The 23,416-nt window shown below is 35.1% G+C and overlaps 1 long non-coding RNA gene across 1 annotated transcript; it reads right to left on the bottom strand.

Moving 5' to 3' along the window:
* Positions 1-1,489: 1,489 nt before the first annotated feature.
* LOC122476933 lies at positions 1,490-18,449 on the bottom strand. The gene is made up of 2 exons (XR_006295627.1): positions 18,417-18,449; positions 1,490-2,760 (listed from the first exon to the last, which is right to left on the bottom strand). It is a non-coding gene; the product is annotated as an uncharacterized LOC122476933 (long non-coding RNA).
* Between the last annotated feature and the right edge of the window lie 4,967 nt (positions 18,450-23,416).

Genomic DNA, 23,416 nt, shown 5'->3' with positions numbered 1-23,416 from the left:
GTTTCTTTGTGCTCCTTCTTTTGGGGTGAATTCCTTCATTTTGTCATTTTCAAGGGAAAAAAGTAATTAATGAGGTAGAAAAATTGAAATTTAAAAAATTAAAATTAAAAAATATTAAATTAAAAATTAAAAACACACAAACACACAAATTGAATAGATGATGCTAAATCCTAGGTGTGTTTTGGTCTGGGAGTTGAGAGTGGTTTGACAGATTAGAGAAAAAAAAGGGGGGTAGATAAAAAAAGGAAATCATTTGAGAATTTGAAAAAATGAATACACTTAAGTAGACTAAAATGAGATGATGAGGGTAAAATAGAATTTGAAAAAAATATACACAAAAGTAAAGAATAAAGTATAAAAAATTAAAGAAAATATTTTTAATAAAAATTAAAAATAAATATATACTTTTTTCATTATCTGAATTTAAGAAAAAATAAAAGAAATAAAAAAAAGAAAAAAGAAATTGAAAATTTGAAACAATGAATACACTGTAGTAGACTAAAATAAAATAATGGAAGTAGAATTGAATTTGAAAAAATTTACATAAAAGCAAAAAATATAGTAATGAAAATTAAATAAGAATATTTTTAATATAAATTGAAAGTAAATTGAAGTTTTTCTCTTTCTGCATTCAAGAAAAAGAAAAGAAATGGAAAATGGAAAAAAGAAAAAGAAAGAAAACAAAGGAAATCATTTGAAAATTTGAAAAGGTGAGTACACTGAAGTAGACTAAAATAAAATGATGGAAGTAAAGAAGAATTGAAAAAAAAATACACAAAAGTAAAAAAATATGGTAATTAAAATAGAAGAAAGATATTTAAATTGAAAATAAAAATGAATTTTTTCTTTGTGTATTCAAGAAAAAGAAAAGAATTGTAAAAGATAAAAAAAACAGAATACAGAATACAGAAAGAGAAAAATACATTTTTATTTTTAATTTTTATTAAAATATTTTCCCTTAATTTTTTCTACTATATTATTTACTTTTCTGTAAATTTTTTCAAATTCTATTTTACTTCCATTATTTGATTTTAGTCTACTTGAGTGTATTTGTTTTTTCACATTTTCAAATGTTTCCTTTTTTTCCCCCTTTTTTCTCTAATCTATCAAACCACTTTCAACACACAAATCAAAACACACCTAGGATCTAGCATCATCTATTTGATTTGTGTGTGTGTGTGTGTGTTTGTGTGTGTGTTTAACTTCCTGATTTTAATATTTTTTTATTTTAATTTTTTCTACCTCATTAATACTTTTTCTCCTTCACAATGATGAAACAAAATGCATGATGTACATAGTATGTTTTGTATAATATTAATGTATTATTGTACTCACTTTATGTTCATGAGTTGGCAGTTAATGTGCAGTGTATGCAATGTGTTTTGCATGATATTAATGGGTTCTTGTACGTGTTTAATGTTCATGGGGTTAATAATCAATATACTAATCTTACATGATATGTTCTGTGTTGTGGTAATAGGGATTTTTCACATGTCTTTTTTATGGGAAATAAAGACGTACTGGACAAGCACAATATGGGTATATGCAATATATTAATTATGAAAGTTGCAGTATTGGCAAGGAATAGTTTAAAAAAGAATTTCAGCTTTGGGTGCTGATGGTGGGGCTGTTGCTTCTTCCTTGAAGTCTTAGGAAGGGCATATGTTCTCCTTTTTTGGTTTACAAGACCAAAGTATTTTATATACTACAAAGACTCTTCATTTAAGGAGGTGATTTTCGATAATGCCTGAGATCGGTATTAAGATTAGAAGGGTCGCGAAGTATAAGACAGAAGCTAGTTAGCCAATAGTGATAAAGGGTGTTCTACATGTTGGCCGCCGATTCATGTTAGGGTTAGTAGGTCTGCTACTAGAAATCAAAATAGGCATTGGCTTAGTGGTTGGAATATTATCCCTCATTGTTTAGAAGTGTGGAGAATAAGGATGATTGCTAGAACTAGGATAGAGAGGACTAGGGCAGGACTCCTCCTAGTTTATTAGGGATGGATTGAAGGATTGCACATGCAAATAAGAAATCTCATTCGGGTTTAATATGAGGTGGGTGTTTAGAGGGTTAGCGGAAGTATAGTTGTCTGAGTCTCCTGGTAGATCTGTGAGAATAGGACATGTAATATGAGCACTAGAATTAATACTATGAGGCCCAGGATGTCTTTGTGTAATAAGGATGGAATGGGATTTTATCTGAGTCGGATGTTATTCCTGAGGGGTTGTTGGATCCTGTTTCCTGAAGGAATAGAAGGTGGGCTGCTGCTAGGTCTGAGATAATAAATGGAAGGATGAAATGGAAGGCAAGGAACTGTGTCAAGGTGGCTTTGTCTACTGAGAAGTCCCCTTAGATCATTTCTACTAAGTTGGTTCCAATATATGGGATTGCTGATAGGAGGTTAGTAATTACAGTAGCTCCTCAAAAGGATATTTGGACTTACGGTAGGACATATCCTATGAAAGCTGTAGCTATGACTGCAAATAGTAACACGATTCCGATATTTCATGTTTCTGAGAAGGTATAGGAGCTGTAGTACATCCCTCAGCCTACATGTGTAAATAGGCAGATAAAGAATATAGAGGCTCCATTAGCGTGCCTGTATAGGATGATTCAGCCATAGTTAACGTCACGACAGATGTATAACTGATGAGAAGGCGGTTGTTGTGTCTGATGTGTAGTGTATAGCTAGAAAGAGGCCTGTAAGAATTTGTAGGATTAGGCAGACTCCTAATAAAGAGCCAAAGTTTCATCATGCTTGGACGTGGCAGGTAGGTCGATAAATGAGTGGTTAATGATTTTAATGAGGTCGTGGGGTTGGAGCCCATCAATATAGTGAGGGCTTAGCTTAATTAAAGTGTTTGATTTGCAATCAATTGATGTAAGATAGATTTTTACAGTCCTTAGGGTTGGGTGTACGGAAGTTAAGTCTATGTGACTTGCTCAAAGCTTTGAAGGCTCTTGGTCTAGTTCTAACCTAAATTTCTAATCCAAAATAGTATTGGTGCAAGTGGTAGCAGTATAGTTGATATTACAATGAGAGGGGGCAAGAGGGTTATTTTTATTTTTGTACTTTCAAATCATCATTTTATTTTTATACTCTTTGTTGAAGGAAATATAGTTAATGCTGTGGCATATGTTAGTCGTATGTAAAATATAGGGTAAGTAGTGCTGTCATGGCTAATAACGTAGGTATTATGATTATTTGTTTTTTTGTTAGTTCTTGGATAATTATTCATTTTGTGATAAAGCCAGAGAGTGGTGTGAGGTCACCTAAAGATATTATCAGCACTAAAATAAATGAGGTGATTAGGGGTGTCTTGTCTCATGTTTGTGATAGGGATGATGTTGTTGTGGTGTAGCTCTATAGAAATAACATAAAGGTGGTCCATGTTATGATGATGTAAGTAATTAAGTTTAGGATTATTATTGTAGGGTTGTATAGTATGATAGCTGTTATTCAGCCCATGTGGGCGATTGAGGAGTATGCTATGATTTTTCATAGTTGTGTTTGGTTAAGTCCTCCTCATCCACCAACTACGACTTATATGATAGCTATTGTTAGTAGTAGGTTGGGGTTAATGGCAGGTGAGATTTGGTAGAGGATTGATAGTGGTGCAATTTTTTGTCACATTAATAGGATTAGGCCCAAGGATATAGAGATTCCTTGTGTGACTTCAGGCACTCAGAAGTGGCATAGAGCCAAGCTCAGTTTTATTGCTAAGGCAATGGTTATTATGACTGATGCTATGGGGTTTAGATTTTTTGATACAGTTCACTGTCCTGAGTATAGCAGATTAATAATAATTCCTATTAGGAGCATGGAGGCAGTTGCTTGTATTAAGAAATATTTTGTGGGTGCTTCTATGGCTCGTGGGTTAAATTTTTTTATAAGGATGGGAATAATAGCTAGATTTATTGCGAAGTCAATTCAGACTATAAGTCAGTGAGAGGTTGTTATTACAATTATGGCCCCTGAGATGACAGTTAATATAAAGATAGGGGGTTAGATTAGTACGGGAAGGGTATAAACCAACATTTTCGGGGTATGGGCCTGATAGCTTATTTAGCTACCTTACTGTAGAATGTGGTGTAATAATGGTAGCACTAATATTTTTGGATTCTTAGGATTAGGTTCGACTCCTATAATTCTAGAAATAAGAGGGCTTGAATCTCTATAATTTACTCTATCAAAGTAACTCTTTTGTCAGACATATTTCTTATGTTTGAGGTAGAATGCTTGCTGTGATAATGGGCAGGGATACATGTCTTATACATAGGGCTAGAGTAAGGGGTAGGAAGTTTTTTCATAGGAGGGGTATAAGTTGGTCATATTGGAATCGTGGATAAGATGCTCAGATTCATAGGAAAGTGACTGTCAGGAATAGGGTTTTTACTGTAAAGTTGACGGTGTATAGTTCTGGTATGTAGGGAATGCTCCGAAGAATAGAATTGTTGTTAGGATGTTTATTATGATGATGTTAGCGTATTCTACTAAGAAGAATAGGGCAAAAGGACCTGCTGCATATTCTACATTGAACCCGGAGACGAGTTCTGATTCCCCTTCTGTTAGGTCGAATGGGGCTCAGTTCTTTTCTTCTAATGTTGAGATAAATCATATTATAGCTAGAGGTGATATATTATTATGGGTAGTGATTAGTGTAAAGGATCCATTTATTAGTAGTACTGATGGGAGGATAATAGTTAGTGTGACTTCATATGAGATTGTTTGGGCTATGGCTCGCAAGGCCCCAATTAGGGCATATTTGGAATTTGAGGCTCATCTTGATCATAGGATGGAGTAGACGGCAAGGCTTGATATGGCCAATATAAATAGTACTCCTAGGTTTATGTTAATAAGTGGGTACGGTATGGATAGGGAGATTCACATGGTTAGGGCTAGTGTGAAGGCTAGGAAAGGTGCTACGATGAACAAAAATATGGAGGATTTAAGAGGTCGGCTATATATATATATATGCTGTTTACAATCTTCATAAAGATTGAAGCTATCATGTACTGCTGATCTCTAGTTTATTCTGCTGGGAATCCTCAGAAATTAAAATGCTCCTACCTAAGCAAGTTGTCATGGACCTATTCATTATCACTATATGTTGATAATAAATTAATATACAAGCTTCCATTGGATTGAGCCCTAACAAATGTACAATTTCTGTTCCTATAAGTCTCCTCTTTGGCATGTGAAAATGAAGTCAGTTAGTGGAAACAGGGTTGGTTATGGTAAGATAAACTTCTTGAGAGTGTTGATATTTGAGAGCCTTAAGTTCCATTTCAAATTTGGGAGAGTTACATAGCCCTCTAAATAATTCAAAATTATACCAAGTAAGCGCGTTTTGTGAGAACTTACTCTCAAGCATTAGTATGATTTCAAATTTCCCACAAAATGTAAATCAGGATTTGATTGCATATAAATGACACATCTGTCATAATAGAAAAATTAATTCTATATCCTGTATAAGATTTATTAATGATGCAGTCATCATATACTTTAGAAAAAAAGCATTGTGTTAAAAACTAATACTTAATTAGACATCTTAGTTTTCATGAAATTAACTGACATGAGACACTAATGGACAGCTGCTTTATAGAATATATTCATTGCAATATAAGAACATTGTACAGTACCCTTTTATTTAAATGATTGATGTTCATATTGTGATTGACATGAATAAAACAGAAAAATTTACAAATACTGTGTGTGTTTATGTGTGTGTGCTCTACCTTTCAATGAAGAAATATTTGCTTTTGTATAAAGAATTTATTTTACTTTATTTTATTATTTTATTTTTAAATTTTATTTAAATTCAAGTTAACATATGACATAGTGTTTGTTTCAGGACTAGAATCCTGTGATTCATAATTTACATATGACATCCAGTGCTCCTCCCATAAGTGCCCTCCGTAATGCCCATCACCCATTTAGCCCATCCCCTGCCACACCTCCCTCCAGCAACCCTGTTTGTTTTCTGTATTTAAGAGACTCTTAAGTTTGCCTCCCACTCTGTTTTTATCTTATTTTTCCTTCCCTTCTTCAATATTCATGTGTATTGTTTCTTAAATTTCACATATGAATGGAATCATATGATATTTATCTTTCATTGACTGACTTATTTCGCTTAGCAGAATAGACTCTAGTTCCATCCATGTTTTTGCAAATGGCAAGATATTCTTTTTGATAGTCAAGTAGTATTGTATATATATATATATATATATACCACCTCTTCTTTATCCACTCATTAGTGAATGGACATTTGGGCTCTTTGAAAAATTTGGCTATAGTTGATAGTGCTGCTATAAACATTGGGGTGCGTGTCCCCCTTTGAATCAGCATTTTTGTGTCCTTTGGATAAATACCTAGTAGTGAAACTGCTGTTTCATAAGGTAGTTCTTTTTTTAACTTTTTGAGGAACCTCCATACTGTTTTCCAAAGTGAATACACCAGTTTGCATTCCCACCAACAATGCAAAACATTCCCCTTTTTCCACATCTTCACCAAAGTCTATTGTTTCCTGAGTTGTTAATTTCAACCATTCTGACAGGTGTGAGGTTGTATCTCTTTGTGGTTTTGATTTGTATTTCCCTCATGATGAGTGACGTTGAACATATTTTCATGTATCTGGATGTCTTCTTTGGAAAAGTGTGTATTCATGCCCCCTGCCCATTTCTTCACTGGATTATTTGATTTTTGGGAGTTAAATTTGTTAAATTCTTGTTATATTTTGGATACTAACCTTTTATCCACTATGTCACTTGCAACTATCTTCTTCCATTCCATTGGTTGCCTTTTAGTTTTATTGTTTTTTTTAATTATTTATTGTATTATAAAATTATTATTATTATTATTAAAATATTATATTAAAACTTTATTTAGTTTTATCCCTTAATATGAGGTCCCAATAGTTCATTTTAGTTTTTATTTCTCTTACTTCCAGAGACATGTCTATTAAGAAGTTGCTAGGGACGCCTGGGTGGCTCAGTCAGTTAAGCGTCCGACTTCAGCTCAGGTCATGATCTCACAACCCATGAGTTTGAGCCCCGCATCGGGCTGTGCTGACAGCTCAGAGCCTGGAGTCTGCTTCATATTTTGTGACTCCTTCTCTCTCTGCCCCTCTGCCTCTCATGCTCTGTCTCTGTCTCTCTCTCAAAAAAAACATTAAAAAAAACATTAAAAAAAAAAAGAAGTTGCTGTAGCCAACATCAAAGAGGTTGCTGCCTGTTTTATCCTCTAGTGTTTTGATAGTTTCCTGTCTCACATTTCTCAAATGTGAGAAAGGATTTTAATAATGATGATAAATAAATTTGTTGTGTTTGAGCATAATTAAAAAATTTGTTATTCTGAATCCAGTAATGAAAAAAAATATATACTGTGACTTAAGGAAAGACTGTCTTTGTTACAAGTAAACTTGAAAACTCATGAACTTTATACTATCTTAGTTGGAATAAAAACTTAATTCAACTAATATGATATTGCTTTTTTTTCAAAAGGTACCAAAGATGTTTCATGTATATTTTTCTTTGTATATTTATTTTGAACTTTTGCTAAAAAGGTACTTTGTGTGTAAAAATAACTTAGGAATGTATGCACTGAGAGTGAAAAATATTGAAGTTCATATAACTAAAGTCTGTAAGTTAAATTTATTCCTGCAGAAAAATATGAAAGCATTATTAAATATTTTATATGTGTCAACCTTAAATCTCATTCACTTTATACCTGCCAGTCCTGAATCATATTCAACTGTCAAGAATTGTTCAGTTTTTTCTCACTTTTGCAAGTCATCAATGATATTTTTTTCTGAATACAAGGTTTACTTTCATATTGAGTCTTCATGTGAAGCTATAGCTAATTATATTTGTAGTATTACAACCATTTCATGAGCTGAACAGTAGATCATCATCAATACTGTCTTTTTGAGAAACTGTAACATTTACAGATATGCACATGCCAAAGAAGTCCAGGAACCCTATCTCTAATTAGAGATAAATAGCAAATCTTTTGGTAAGTCTTGTTGCTTTTCTTGTGCATTCCACTTCAACTTTGTTTCCTTTATTAATTTTCAAGGAAATCTTTCCTAATTATTTTTAAATAACTTCTATCCCCATCAAGTTATCAAAAAACAATCTGTCAATGAACTACCAGCACTTCTTTCCATCAGATAAGAATCAAAGGTTTTTAGATTCAAAATATTACTATTGTTACAAATCCAGTACTTTCTTGTTACTAAATTGAAGCGATAATAAATAATTGACAGCTGGTTCTTGGGTAAGCTGAGAGCAGAACCCTGGCTGCTTAGCTCATCTCTAAGAATACCAGATCTCCTCACTTGTGGCTCCTGAAAATAGCTCAAATTAAAATAGATTCCAGCATGTAAGTATTGTGAAATGAAATATGTTTTTGTTTTCTAAAAATAAAATTACTAAAATGAAAACTCATCTACAGGATTCAATTTAAAGGGGCTTCCAACTACCAAAAGGAAAACTTTAGCAAAAATAATGATGGTAATGGATTAGAATATACAGAATAAATTAATCAATACTGATACAAATAAATGATCTAAAAGCACACATCAGTGGGGGAGAATGTATTTCAAACTAATAAGTATAGAAAGAATTATGGAAATAAAAAAAATATCTTCAGAGGCGTGTCTGGTTGGCTCAGATGGCTGAGTGTCTGACTTTTAATTTTGGATGAGGTCATGATCACATTGTTGTGGGATTGAGCCCTCTGTCAAGCTCTGCACTGAGCACGGATCCTGCTTAAGATTTTCTCTCTCTTCCTCTGCCCCCTCCCTCCGCCTCTCTCCCCGGCTCATGCTTGCTCTCTCTCTCTCTCACTGTCTCTCTCTCTCTCAAATTGAAGAAGAAGAAGAAGAAGAAGAAGAAGAAGAAGAAACAAAAGAAGAAGAAGAAGAAGAAGAAGAAGAAGAAGAAGAAAGAAAGAAAAACTAAAGTATTTTTGGTAACCAGATCAGTAATTGTTTCAGTTGATAATTAAAAATGCATGATAAAATTAGTGAGTAAATGTATTATGAGTAATAGATTATTTGTATGCCCTCAAAGATTCTCCCTATAAGATACTTACTAATTTTGTAATTAATATTACAAAATACTAATTTTGCATTTCAGAAACCTGGCAGACATAACCTTAACACAATGATCAAGGCTAACTTCACCAATAATGAGACTTACCAACATCATGGAGCTCTTAATTTGATGTACTAAGAAGGGAACAAACATTTCTGTGATATCTTTATCAAACATGCATAACCTGTTTTGTATCATTAAGAAACATCAGGATAAATCAAAATGAAGGGGATTCCATAGATTTGACTCTGCAAATGCATCAAGATCATGAAAGTCAAATAAATTCTGAGAACCTATTCTGGATTAAAAAAGGATAGAGAGAGTCCATCGTGAGACCTAACATCAGATCCTGAAGCAGAAACAAGAAATTAGGGGGACACTTGGAAAAATGTGAATGAAGTCTGTAAATTTAAAATATTGTATCAATGCTAATATACTGCTTTGATCATTGTAATGTGGTTATGTAATATATTAATTGGGGGAGAATCTGGGACAACTGTATACAGAAATACTTTGTAGCACTTATACAACTTTTGTGTAAGCCTGAAATTATTCCAAATTCAAAAGTTAAAAACAAAACAAAACAAAGTAATGGGGGCCTCTTTCATCAAATCTTCTTTTAGAGTCAGGGCCAATAAATGAATAGAAGTTGTTCATTTTCATGGCTAAACTTTCCAAAGGCTTGAAAGCCCAAGCCTTCTTGATGACTTCATTATTATTATTTTACTTCTGTTTTCCATATTTTGCCTAATCTCAAACTAAGCACTCACCTCTGGCTTATAACCATGTAAAGCATTTTTCTTCACGAGAAGATACAAAGCATGTATTTCCCAAGATTGGCTGTACAGAATACTGATTTGCACTTAAAATTTTAGGAAACAAAACCAAAACTTACCTCACCCTCATAAAGAAGGTTTATATGGGACATCACTGTGCAAATCATATTGCCTCTTTTCACCTCAGATATACAACTCAGCACTGGGTGCCAAGCAAGGTGAGCAATAGTTTGGTCAGGGCCCTTAAAGAGATAGCAGCTTTCACATAGAAGCAACAAAAAATGGCAGTCTGCCATTTGAAATGACATGGATGGACCTAGAGAGTATTATTTTAAGTGACATAAGTAAGTCAGAGAAAGACAAATGCCATATGATTTTCTTCCCATGTGAAATTTAGGAAACAAAATACATGAAAAATTGAAAAATAAAAGAGGGAAGCAAACCAAGATATGTTTAACTATAGAGAAGTATCTAATGGTTACCAGAGAGGAGGTAGGGTAGGATATGGGTGAAATTGTTGATGGGGATTAAGGAGTGGATTAAGTGATTAAATAAAAAGTTTAAAAATTAAAAATAAAAATAAAAGGCAGTTTGCACAATGCCAGGGGCAAACAGGAGACAGATCTGTTCATACTGATTTCAGAGTATATTGAGGAACTTCTCCAGAAATGAGGGAGCTGGCAGATGATAGTTTCCCCGCCACCCAACATTAACATAGCCACCTGCAAGAAATCTGGTTGCATAGACACTTGCTGCCTGACCCTCTGGCAGTGTGCTATTCCCATGAGGTCTCCTGAGGAAGTAACCCAATCCAAGCCTGCTGGCCTCAGCCCTGGGCTCAGGGAAAATTTTGTTAAAGCCACACATGCACCCTGATCAGTTGCCAGGTGCACAGCTGCTGCAGCACACCACTATGCTGACATGCACCTCCAGCCAACAGACACCATGCCCAATCATACAACACCAGCAGCACCAACACAGTCCACAGCTACATCAGCACTGTGGGGGACCTGCATAGGATGAGAGGCCCAGTGCAAACTTTGCTAATACCACCACCCAGTTCCCAAGTTCACTGGCAGGCATGCCCCTTCAGAGCTGGCCTACATGGGTACTAACACCAAAGAGAGCAAGTACAGCCCACAATAGGCAGAAAATCAGTATAGATGATCGCACTGAAAGAGAAGTGGCTCAGAAACAATAGCAAGGCATAAGCAACACACATAAGATACTTTCTTGAAATTCCAGGTCCTGGTGAAAAAGGGACCTTGAACTGCAAGGCACCCCAGGACCTATTTTTCATAAAGTCACTATTTTCAAGAGTGTAAGACACAGCAGACTTTCTTAACACAGAGAAACAGAGAGAACAGACAAAATGAGACAGAGAAATTTATTCCAAATGAAAGAACAGGAGAATGCCATGACCAGAGATCTAAGCAAAACAAAGAAAGATGTCTTGTAGAGAATTTAAAGCAATGATTATAAGGAACTCTCTCATACATTCTTTAAAAAAAGAGTGGAAGATATGAGTGAGACCCTTAACACACAGGTAAAGAATAACACAACAGAGATAAAGACCTCATTAAATGAAATAAGAAACACACTTGATGGAATGAATAACAAGATTGAAGAAGCAAGTAATGAATTAGTGACCTACCAGACAAAGCAATGGAAAGTAATCAAGGTGAACAAAAAAAGTGAAAAGAATTGCACACAATGCGAATAGATTTAAGGAGTTCAGTGGCGTCATCATATTTAATAACCTTGGTATTATAGGAGTACCAGAAGAAGAAGATAAATAGGGCAGAAAATTTATTTAGAGAAATAATAAATGAAAACTTCCTTACCATGGGAAGGAAACATATCCAATTCCAGGAAGAAATGATAACTCCCATCAAAATCAACAAAGCCAGACTCACGCCAATACATATTGTAATTAAACTTGCAAAATATAGTGAAAAAGAAAAAAATCTTAAAAGCAGCAAAACAAATCGTGAACTTACATGGAAAAACCCATAATGCTAGCAGGATATTTTTCAACAGAAACTTTGTAAGCCACAAGGGAATGGCATGGAATATAGGAAGTGCTGAGTGGGAAAAATCTGCAGGCAAGAATATTCTATACTTTAAGAATATTATTCAGAATAGAAGAGATAAAGAGTTTTCCAGACACCAAAATTGACAGTATTAAGAAAGAAAACACAAAAGCAGTGAAAATTAATATTTCTGTAAAAAAATGAGGTGAACAATTCCCCAAAATGATATAAAATAGAATAGCATATATTGAAAATGTCAGGAAGAAGAAGAAACGAATGGGATCAAACTTAAATGACCATCAAATTAATATAGACTGCTATAGGCAGAAGAGCTTATTTACAAACTTAATGATACCCATGTATAAAAAACAGTAATAAACATGCAAAGAAAAAAAAGAAATAAATCCAAATATATCACTAAGAAAATTAGAAAAAGGAAAATATGAACAAAAGAAAGACAAGAAAGGATCAGAGAAAATCTTCAGAAACAATCACAAAACAGGTAATAAAATGGAATAAAATACAAATGTATCAAAATTATTTTGACTGTAAATGGACTAATTTCTTCAATCAAAAGACATACAGTGACAGAGTGGATAAAAAACAAAACCTATCTATATGCTGTCTACAAGAGAGTCATTATAGACTTAAAGATACCTGTAGATTGAAAGTGAGGGGATGGAGAAACACCTACGATACAAATGGATGTGAGAAGAAAGCTGGGATAACCATACTTATTTCAGACAAAATAGACTTTAAAACAAAGTTTATAACAACAGACAAAGTAAGACACTTTATAATAATAAGGAGGAAAATCTAACAAGAAGATATAATAATTATAAATCTTTACACACCCAACATAGGAGCCTCCAAATATATAAAACAGTTAATAACAAGCAAAAAGGAAATAATTAATAGTGATACAATAATAGTAGGGGATTTTAACTTCCACTAAAAAATATTGGACAGATCATGTAAAGAGAAAAATAACAAGGAAATAATGGATTTAATTGACACATTGTAACAAATGGATTTAACAGATATATTAAGAGCATTCCATCCTACAACAGCAGAACACACATTTTTTTTTTCAATACACACATAACATTATACAGAATAGATCACATAATAGACCACAAAACAAGGCCCAGAAAGTTTAGCAAAATTGAAGTAATACCATGCATCTTTCTGACAACAATGCTAGAAATCAACCACAAGAAAAAAATTTGGGAAGCCCACAAATACATAAAGGTTAGACAACATGCTACTAAACATCAAATGGGTCAAACAAGAAATAAAGTAATGAATTTTAAAAGTACATGGAAACAAATAAAAATGAAAACACAACTGTCCTAAAGCAAAATAGTTTGTAAGAGGGAAGTTTGTAGCAATACAGGTCTACCTAAAAAGTAAGAAAAAAATCTCAAATAAACCACCTAACCTACCTTTCACTTAAAGAAGCTACAATAATAACAACAGCAACAACAAACAAACAAAAACCTAAAACTAGCAGAAGTAATAATAAAGATTAGAGCAGAAATAAATGATATAGAAACAAACAAACAAAAACAATAGAACACATCAATGCAACTAGGAGACTGTTTTTTGAAAAAAAATCAGTAAAATTGGTAGACAGTCAAATTTATCAAGAAATTTATCAAGAAATTGATAGTCAAATTTATCAAGAAAATAAGGTAAAAGAGTCAAATAAATAAAGTTACAAATGAGAGAGAAATAACCAACACCACCACAAAAATACATACAATCCTAAAAGAATATTTTGAAAAACGATAGGCTAACAAATTGGCAACCTTAAAGAAATAGATAAATTCCTAGAAATGTAGAAACTATCAAAACTGAAACAGAAAGAAAGAAAATTTGAGCAGACTGAAAACCTGCAAATAAATTGCGTCAGTAATCGAGGTGCCTGGGTGACTCAGTCAGTTAATAATCTGACTTTTGATTTTGGCTCTCACAGTTGTGAGATCAAGCCCCATGTCGAGCTCCATGCTGGGAACGGACCCTGTTTATGATTCTCTCTCTCTCTGTCTCTCTCTCTTTCTCTGTCTCTCTCCCTCCCACCCTCCCTCCCTCTGCTCCTCCCCCAGATTGTGCTCTCTCAAAAAGAGAGAGAGAGAGAGAGAGAGAGAGAGAGAGAGAAGAGAAGAGAAAGGAAGAGAAGGGGAGAAAAGAAAAGGGAAGGGGAGAAAAGAAAGAAAAAAGAGAAGAAAAGAAAAAAAGAAATTGAGTCAGTAATTTAAAAATTTCCAACAAACAAGAGTCTAGGACCAGATGGTTTCACAGGTGAATTCTACTATTTATTTATAGGAGACTTAAAATCTATTCATCTTGAACTATTCAAAAAGATAGAAAAGGAAGGAAAACTTACAAATTCATTCATTCTATGAGGTCAGCATTACCCTGAAAGCAAAACCAGATAAATACACCACTATAAAAGAGAACCACAGACCAATATCCCTGATGAATATGGATGCAAAAATTCTTAACAAAATACTAACAAACTGAATTCAAAAATACGTTAAAAAATCATGCACCATGATCAAGTGAGTTTTATTGCTGGGATGAAAGGGTGGTTCAATATTTGCAAATCAATGAATGCAATATATGACATAAGTAAAATAAAGGAAAGAACTTTGTAATCTTTTCCATAGATGGAGAAAAAGCATTGGACAAAGTACAACATCCATTCATGGTAAAAAAAAAACCCTCAACAAAGTAGGTTTTAAGGGAACATACCTCAACATAAAAAAGTCTATGTATGAAAAACCTCATCATCCTTAATGGGAAAAACAAAAACAAAAACAAAAACAAAAACAAAAACAAAAACAAAAACTGAGAGATTTCCCCCTAAGCTCAGGAGAAGACAAGGGTGTCCCCTCTTACCACTTTTATTCAACATACTATTGGAATTTCTAGCCACAGCAATCAGAAAACCAAAAGGAATAAAAGGCATCAAAATTGGTAAGGAAGAAGTAAAACTTACACTCCTTGTCAATGACATACTATATATAGAAAACCTGAAAGACTTCACCAAAAATCTTCTAGAACTGATAAATGAACTAAATAGTCACAAGATACAACATAAATGTATAGAAATATGTTCCATTTATATACACCATTAATGAAGCAGCAAAAAGAGAAATAAAGAAAACAATTCAATGTATGATTCCAAGGGGGAAGATGTTATCAGACTAAAAGAACACTAGGCTCCTCTCGTTTTTTCAAAAGAACTAGAGAACTATCAAGTCATCCTAAATATCCTCAAAACTGACCTGAATTTTGATGGATCAAACTACAAATAAAAGGAGAGAAGAGGACATATCCAAGAAGGTAGTAAAAACAGATGCAAAATTTAGTGGAGAAAAAGATCTCTGGTACTGTGGAGTGGAGGGAGCCATGGTTGCAGAGAAGGGCAAGAGAAAGAGGAACACACAGGGGAGTGCATAAAGAGAACTTTTCCCCAAAGCCTTTGGCTTGAAAAATGAGAGGGCTTGAGTTCCTGACACCAGCAGGGCATAAAGCCTGGAGTTACAAAGGCCAGAGAACTTTGCTGGAATACAGTTCCGAAGGCACTGTCCTCCTCCTAGAGAGAAGGCAAACAACCCAGGGGCAAATGGCATGGAAAGAACAATCTAAAGAACTCCTGGGGCACAAAATGGGGAGAGTATTTGCTCTTCTTGGAGCCCTTCCCGCTGAGGCAACACTCACAGATTTTCCTCTCTGGGAAAAAAGGAGCTGGTTGGCACTATTTCCCTTCCTCCACCCCTCAGCATAAAGACAGAGTCACTTGCTGAAAGCAGTGCAGCCTAGATGCTGGCTGCCTAACTTGTTTACACCAAGTCCCAAACCCCTATACTCTGGAAGGATTGTTCTTCTCAGTAAGTCTGGCCTCAGTCCCAGCATGATGGGCTCCTTCCCCACAAGACCAGCACAAACCCGAGCCCACACCTTGTCTCTAAAGTTTGAAGTTTTAATGGTCTGCAGACATGGCTGGAATAAAGACTAGAGGACACTGCTCTGGTCCTGGAGAGAAGACAGGGAAAAGAAAACTTAGGAAACATAACTTGGAAACAGCAATCTGGAAAATGCCTGGGGCACACAGGAAGGGGAGAGTATTTGCTCTTCTTGGAGCGTGTGCTTGAGAGAAAGATTTTCATGTTGCCTCTCCAGCAACATAGGAGCTGTCATCTGCCATTTCCTTCCACTGACCCTCAGCATGAACAGAGCCAACTTTAGGAATCAGTGCACTGCTGATACTGGCTTACATGCTTACACCAAGACCCACAACCCTGCACTCTGGTGGGAGTGTCCCTCTCATGCAAACTTGCCTCAATACCAGTACAGCCAGCCTCTCCCCAGAAGACCAGAATAAACTCATGCCAACAAAACATCGTCAGACCAGAGAGTTCTCCAGGACCACATTTCTAGTGGAAGTGGTGTCAGGTCTTATTTCCAAGCAGACCAGAAAACACCAAGTTAGTACTTGTCACATTCAGGCCAGGCACCAAATACTGCCCACTGCAGGTAATTAAAGCCTCTGTAGTTGACCTAGCTGAAGTATAGAACAACCAAAACACAACAGCAAAGCACACACAGCACGCAGCAGAGACACTCACTGATGTGCCAGGCCCTAGGCCCTACAAGACCTCTTCTACATAAAGCCATCATGTTTAGGATCAGGAGATACAACTGGGTTTAGCAACACAAACAAGAAGGGAGAGACAGAAAAAAAATTGCAAAATGCGAGAATTTATCACAAATGAAAGAACAAGACCAAAGCCAGAGATCTAAGTGAAACAGATAGAAGTAACATGACTGATGAAGCATTTAAAACATCAATCATAATGATACTCACTTGGTTTGAGAAAACTATAAAAGACATGAATGAGATGCTTTCTATAATGATAACTGTTAACAAAAATCAATCAGAGATTAAGAATGCAATCAATGCGATTGGAAAAAGGCCTAGGCACCTTGGTTGGCTCAGTCAGTTAAGAGCCTGACTCTTGATTTTGGCTCAGGTCAGGATCTTGTGTTTCATGAGATCAAACCCTGTATTGTGCTCTGTGCTGACATCATGGGGACTGTTCTGGATTCTCTCTCTCCCTCTCTCTCTGCTTTCTCTCTCTGTCTCAAAATTAATAAATTATTAATTAAAAAAGAAAAAGCCTTGGTGTAATAAACAGTAGGCTGGAAAAGCAGAAGAATGAATTAATGACAAAGAAGACAAAATAATGGAAATTGATGAAGATGAACAAAAGAGAGGGGAATGGTAGAACAAGAGATTTATGAAACTCAGTGGCTCCATCAAATTTAATCACATTTGTGTTATAGTAGTACCAGATGAAGAGACAGAAAAGGGGCATAAAATTTACTTTAGAAAATAATAGCTGAAAAATTCCCTAATCTGGGAAAGGAAATAGACATCCAGATCCAGGAGGCACAGACAACTCCCATCAAAATCAGCAACATCATGCCAACACTGAGACCTATTTTGATTACATTTGAAAATACAGTGATAAAAAAAATATTAAAAGCATCAAGACAGAAGTCCTTAACTTACAAAGGAAGACCTATAGGGCTAACTAGAGATTTCTCAACAGAAACATGGCAAGACAAAAGGGAATGGCATGATGTATTCAAAGTGCTGAATGAGAAAAACGTGCAGCTACGAATATCCAGGAAGGCTATCATTCACAATAGAAAGAGAGATGAAGAATACTATACTAAGCAAAATAAGTCAGTCAGAGAAGACAAATATATGATTTCACTCATATATGGAATTTCAGAAACAAAACAGATAAATATAGGGGAAGGCAAGGGAAAATAAGATAAAAAAAAAAAACAGAGAAGGAGGCAAACCATAAGAGGCTCTTAAATACAGAGAATAAACTGAGGTTGCTGGAGGGAAGTTGTGTGGGGTAATGGGCTAAACGGGTGATGGGCATTAATGAGGGCACTATTTGGGATGAGCACTGGGTGTTAAATATAAGTGATGAATCATTGGGTTCTATTCCTGACACCAATACTACACTGTATGTTAATTAACTTGAATTTAAAGAAATAAAATAAAATAATAAAATAAAACAATATAATATGAAAATAAATAAAAACAGTATTGTTAGCTATATATAAAAAAAAAGATTCTCAGGCAAACAAAAACTAAAGTAGTTCATGACTACTAAACTAGCCTTGCAGGAAATATTAAAGGGGATGCTATGAGTGGAAAGGAGAGACAAAAAGTGAAAAAGACAAGAAAAAAACAGAAAAAAAATTCCAGAAAAAATGATAAAACAAGAAATCAAATGGCAATATACATATCTATCTATAATTACTTTGAACGTATATGAACTACACACTCGAATCAAAAGATTTAAGGTGAAGAGTTGAGATGGCAGCTTGGTAGAAAAAACCCTAGGCTCATATCATCACTGGAACACAAATAAAAAACTATCAAATCATTCTAAATACCAAAGAAATCGACCTGAGATCTTACAGAACAAATGCCACAATTGGAGAGAAGAGGCCACATGAAGGAAGGTAGGAGGTGTGTAGATGTAGTTTAGGGGAGAAATAAATGCTGGATGCTGCAGAGAGATGGGGGCATTGGTTGTGGAGAAAGGTGAGAGAGAGGACCACACAGGGGAATGCACAATGCAAACATTTCCCAAAAATATAGACTGAGAAAATAAGAAGAGATGATTTTCATGAGTTTTTGCAACCAGCAGGGCTTAAACCAGTGGAAGTTTTAGGGGTCAGCAGACTTGGCTGGGATAGAGCCATTAGGGCACTGCCCTGCTCCTGGAAAGAACCAGGCAGACAACTTAGTGGCTGAAGGCACGATCTGAGGAACTCCTAAGGTGTACAGGGGGAAATTGTTTGCTTTTCATGTAGTGAATCTTTGAAAGGTAGCATTCAGAGTCACACCTCCCCTGGACACAAAGAGCTGGTAGGTGCCATTTCCCTCCCCTGTCCCTCAGCATAGGTGCAGAACCAACCACCAAGATCAGATCAGCCCAATAATTTCTGTCTCACTAACTTGCTCCAAGTAGTATATTCTGTTCTCAGGTGCCACTGCCCCTCTTTGTCAAATCTGAATCAATCCCAGCTTTGTGAGACCCTCCCCCAGAAGATTATCACAGGCCCCTCCCACACCATTTTCCTAAAGTTTAAAGTTTTAATAGTCAGCAGGCTTACTGGGATAGAGACTGGAGGGCACTGTGCTGCTTCTGAAAAGAAGGCAGGCAAATATCCCTGAGACAGCATGAAAATGGTGATCTGAAAAATACCTGGGATGCACAGAGTGGAGTTTATTCAGTCTTCTAAGAGTGCTTCTCTGAGAGCAGCAATTAGGGACACCATTCTTGGGGAACATAGGAGATATCTGGTGCCATTTCTCTCCCCTTACCCTTAGTATAAGCACAGAACCACCTGCAGTTAACAGAAGAGAATAGCGCCTAAACTAGCTCCCTAATCTTTTTACACCAAATCTGACCCCCCACCCCCACCCCATGCTCTGCCAGTACTGTCCTTCTCAGGCAAAGGTGCCTGAGTTGCAGGACAAAGGGCCCTTTGCCCAGAAGACCATAAGAATCCCCTGCACAAACAGCATATTCCAACCAGAGAGTTCTGCAAATCTTTAGTTATAGTGGAAGTAAAATTAGTTCCTGTGAACAAGCAGACAAGAACACACCTAGTTAAAATACAACACACTTTGGATAAGATCCAAAAACTTCCAACTGATGGCAGGGAGGGCCTCTGCAGACAACTGGCCTGAAGGATAGAGCAGCCAAAACAGAGCAGCAGAGTGCAGCCACCACACACCAGAGACATTTTCTGAAGTGCTAGGCATAGGATAATATATGACCTCTTCTTCATAAAGGCATTACTTACAGGGTCAGGAAGCATAACAGGTTTTTCTAACTCAGAGAAGAATGAGAGACTTAGACAAAATGGCAAGACAGAGGAATTCACCCTGACCAAAACAACAAGAAAAAGTCACATCTGAGATCTAATCAAAAAAGATATAAGTAATATTCATATTATCATTATCATAAGGATACTGGCTAAACTTGAGAAAAGAATGGAAGGCCTTGAGGAGGCCATTACCACACAGATAAAAGAGGTAAAAACAATCAGAAATGAAAAAATGCAATAATTGATTTTCAAAACAGACTGCATGTAATCAATAGATGGATGGAAGAAGTAGAAGAATAAATAAGTGATATAGAAAATAAAATAATGGAAAACAATGAAGCTGAGCAAAAAAGTGAAAAAAGAATTATGGATCAAGGAAATAGATTTAGCCAACTCAGTAACTCCACCAAATGTTATAGCATCACTAAGATAGGATTCTCAGAAGAAAAGAAAAAAAAAAGGGAGGAGAAAATGTATTTGAAGAAACCATAGATGAAAAATTCCGTAATCTATGGAAAGAAAGAGACATCCATATCCAGGAAGCACAGGGAAATCCCATAAAAATCAACAAAAGCAGGCCAACACCAACACATATTGTAATTCAATTTGCAAAACATAGTGATAAAGGAAATATCTTGAAAGCAGCAAGACAAAAAACAGTCCCTAAATTACAAGGGAAGACCCATAAGGCTAGCTGCATATTTCTCCGCAGTAACTTGCAAGCCAGAGGGGAATGGCATGATATATTCAACATGCTGAAAAAGGAAAAACAAAACAAAACTGCAGCCAAAAATACTCTATCCAACAATGGTGTTATTCAGAACAGGACGGATAGTTTCCCAGACTAGCAAAAAATGAAGTAGTTTGTGACCACTAAACCAACACTGCAAAAAATATTAAAGGTGGCTCTTTGAGAGGAAAGAAAGGACCAAAAATGACAAATACAAGAAAGGAACAGAGAAAATCTCCAAAAGGATGACAAAACAAGTAATAAAATGACACTAAATACATATCAATAATTACTCTGAAATTAAGTGACCTAATGCTCCAACCAAAAGATATAGAGTGGCAAAGTGGATTAAAAAAGTTAAAAAATATATATGCTGCCTAAAAGAGACTCATTTTAGACCAAAAGACACCTGCATATTGAAATTGAGGAGTTGGAGAAACATTTATCCTGCAAATGAATGTCAAAATAAAGCTGGATTAGCAATACTTATATCAGACAAACTAGATTTTAAACCAAAGACTATAACAAGAAATGAAGAAGGACACTATAAATGGGAGAATCCACCAAGAAGATCCAACAATTTTAAGTATTTATACCTCCAATATGGGAGCAACCACATATATGAAACCATTAATAACAAACATAAAGGAACCCATTGATAATAATACAATAGTAGGGGACTTGAATGCCCCAATTTCATCAATTGACTGATAATCAAAACAGAAAATCAACAAGGAAACAATGGCTTAGAATGACACACTGGACCAGATGGACTTAATGGGTATATTCATAACAGCAGAATACACATACTTTTTTAAAAAAAATTAATGTTTATTTATTTTTGAGAGACAGAGACTTGGCACGAGTCGGGGAGGGGCACAGAGAGAGAGGGAGACACAGAATCTGAGGCAGGCTCCAGGCTCTTAGCTGTCAGCACAGAGCCTGATGCGGGGGTCAAACTCACGAGCTATGAGATCATGACCTGAGCTGAAGTCAGACGCACAGCCGACTGAGCCACCCGGGCACCCCAGAATACACATACTTTTTTAAGTGTACATGGGACATCCTCGAGAATATATCACATACTGTGTGACAAATCAGACCTCAACAATTGTGTTAAGATTGATATCATACCATGCATATTTTCTGATCACAATGGTATGAAACTTGAATCAAAATAAAAAAAATTTGGAAGGACCACTAATACATGGAGGTTAAACATTATGCTACTGTCAACCAGTCTCAATGAAGAAATTTCAAAATACGTTGAAACAAATGAAAATGAAAACACGCCTGTCCAAAACCTTTGAGATGCAGCAAATTCAGTCATAATGGGGAAGTATATAGCAATATAGGCCTGTCTCAAGAAGCAAGAAAAATCTCAAATGAACAATTTAACCTTACACCTAAAGGAGCTATAAAAAGAACCATAAATAAACGTTGAAAAAAAATAAAAAAAAATAAAAAAAAGAACCAAAGTGAAGCCTAAAGCTGGCAGAAGGAAGGAAAAAATAAAGATTAGAGTAGAAATAAATGTTACAGAAACTAGAAGAGCAATTCAAGCGATCAGTGAAACTAGGAGCTGGTTCTTTGAAAAAAATTAATAAAATTGATAAACCCCTCACCAGACTTATCAAAGACAAAAGAGGAAAGACACAAATAAATAAAAATCAAAAATGAGAAATGGGAAATAACAACCAGCATTATGAAATGCAATTATAATAGAAAATTATGAGAAATATATGCCAAAAAATCGGACAATCTGGAAGAAATGTATAAATTCCTAGAAACATATACAATGAAACAGGAAGAAATAAAATTCTTGGACAGACCAATAACCAAACAACTAATTGAGTCATTACTCAAAACACTTCCAAAAATAAAAGTTTTGGGCCAAATGGCCTCACAGGAGAAGTCTATCAAACATTCAAAAAAGAGTAAATAACTACTCTTCTCAACATATTTAAAAAAAATAGAAATGGAAGGAAAACTTCCAAATTCATTCTATAAGGCCAGCATATTCTTATATCAAAACAAAAGAAAAACTCCATTAAAAGAGCATGGAAGGAAAAATTCTCAAAAAAAGACTATAAATTGAATCCAAAAGTACATTAAAATAATCATTCACCATGATGAAGTGGGATTCATTCCCCAGCTGCAATATTGGCTCAATATTTGCAAAAAAATCAACATGATACATCACATTAATAAAATATACAATAAGAACCATATGATGCTCTCAATAGATGCAGAAAAAATTGACAAAGTACAATATCCATTAATGATAGAAACCCTCCACAAATGAGGCTGAGTAAGGAAATATCTCAACATAATAAAGGCCATATATGAAAAACCCATAGCTCATATCATTCTCAATGGTCAGACCAAAACAGGGATGTCCACTCTCACCACTGTTATTTAGTATAGTACTTTAAGTACTAGCTTCAGCAATGAAACAACAAAAGTAAATAAAATTTACCTAAATTACAAGGAAGAAGTCAAACTCTCGCTATCTGCAGATGATATGATACTCTATATAAAAAAAAAAAAAAACAATGACTCTACCAACAATTTTTTAGAACTGATACATGAAGTCAGAATTTGCAGGATACAAAATCAACAAAAAAACCTTTTGCATTTCTATGCAACAATAATGAAGAAGCAAAAATAGAAATCAAGTGTCAATCACCTTTACAATTGCACCAAAACCCAAAGATTTCTTGGAATAAACTTAATGAAAAAGGTAAAGATCTGTATTCTCAAAACTATAAAACACTGATCTAAAAAAATAGAAGATGGTGCAAAGAAATGGGAAAATATCCCATGCTCATGGATTG

The sequence above is a fragment of the Prionailurus bengalensis genome, chromosome X, assembly GCF_016509475.1.
Source record: "Prionailurus bengalensis isolate Pbe53 chromosome X, Fcat_Pben_1.1_paternal_pri, whole genome shotgun sequence".
NCBI lineage: Eukaryota > Metazoa > Chordata > Mammalia > Carnivora > Felidae > Prionailurus > Prionailurus bengalensis.
This window is presented reverse-complemented; position numbering and strand designations above follow the sequence as displayed.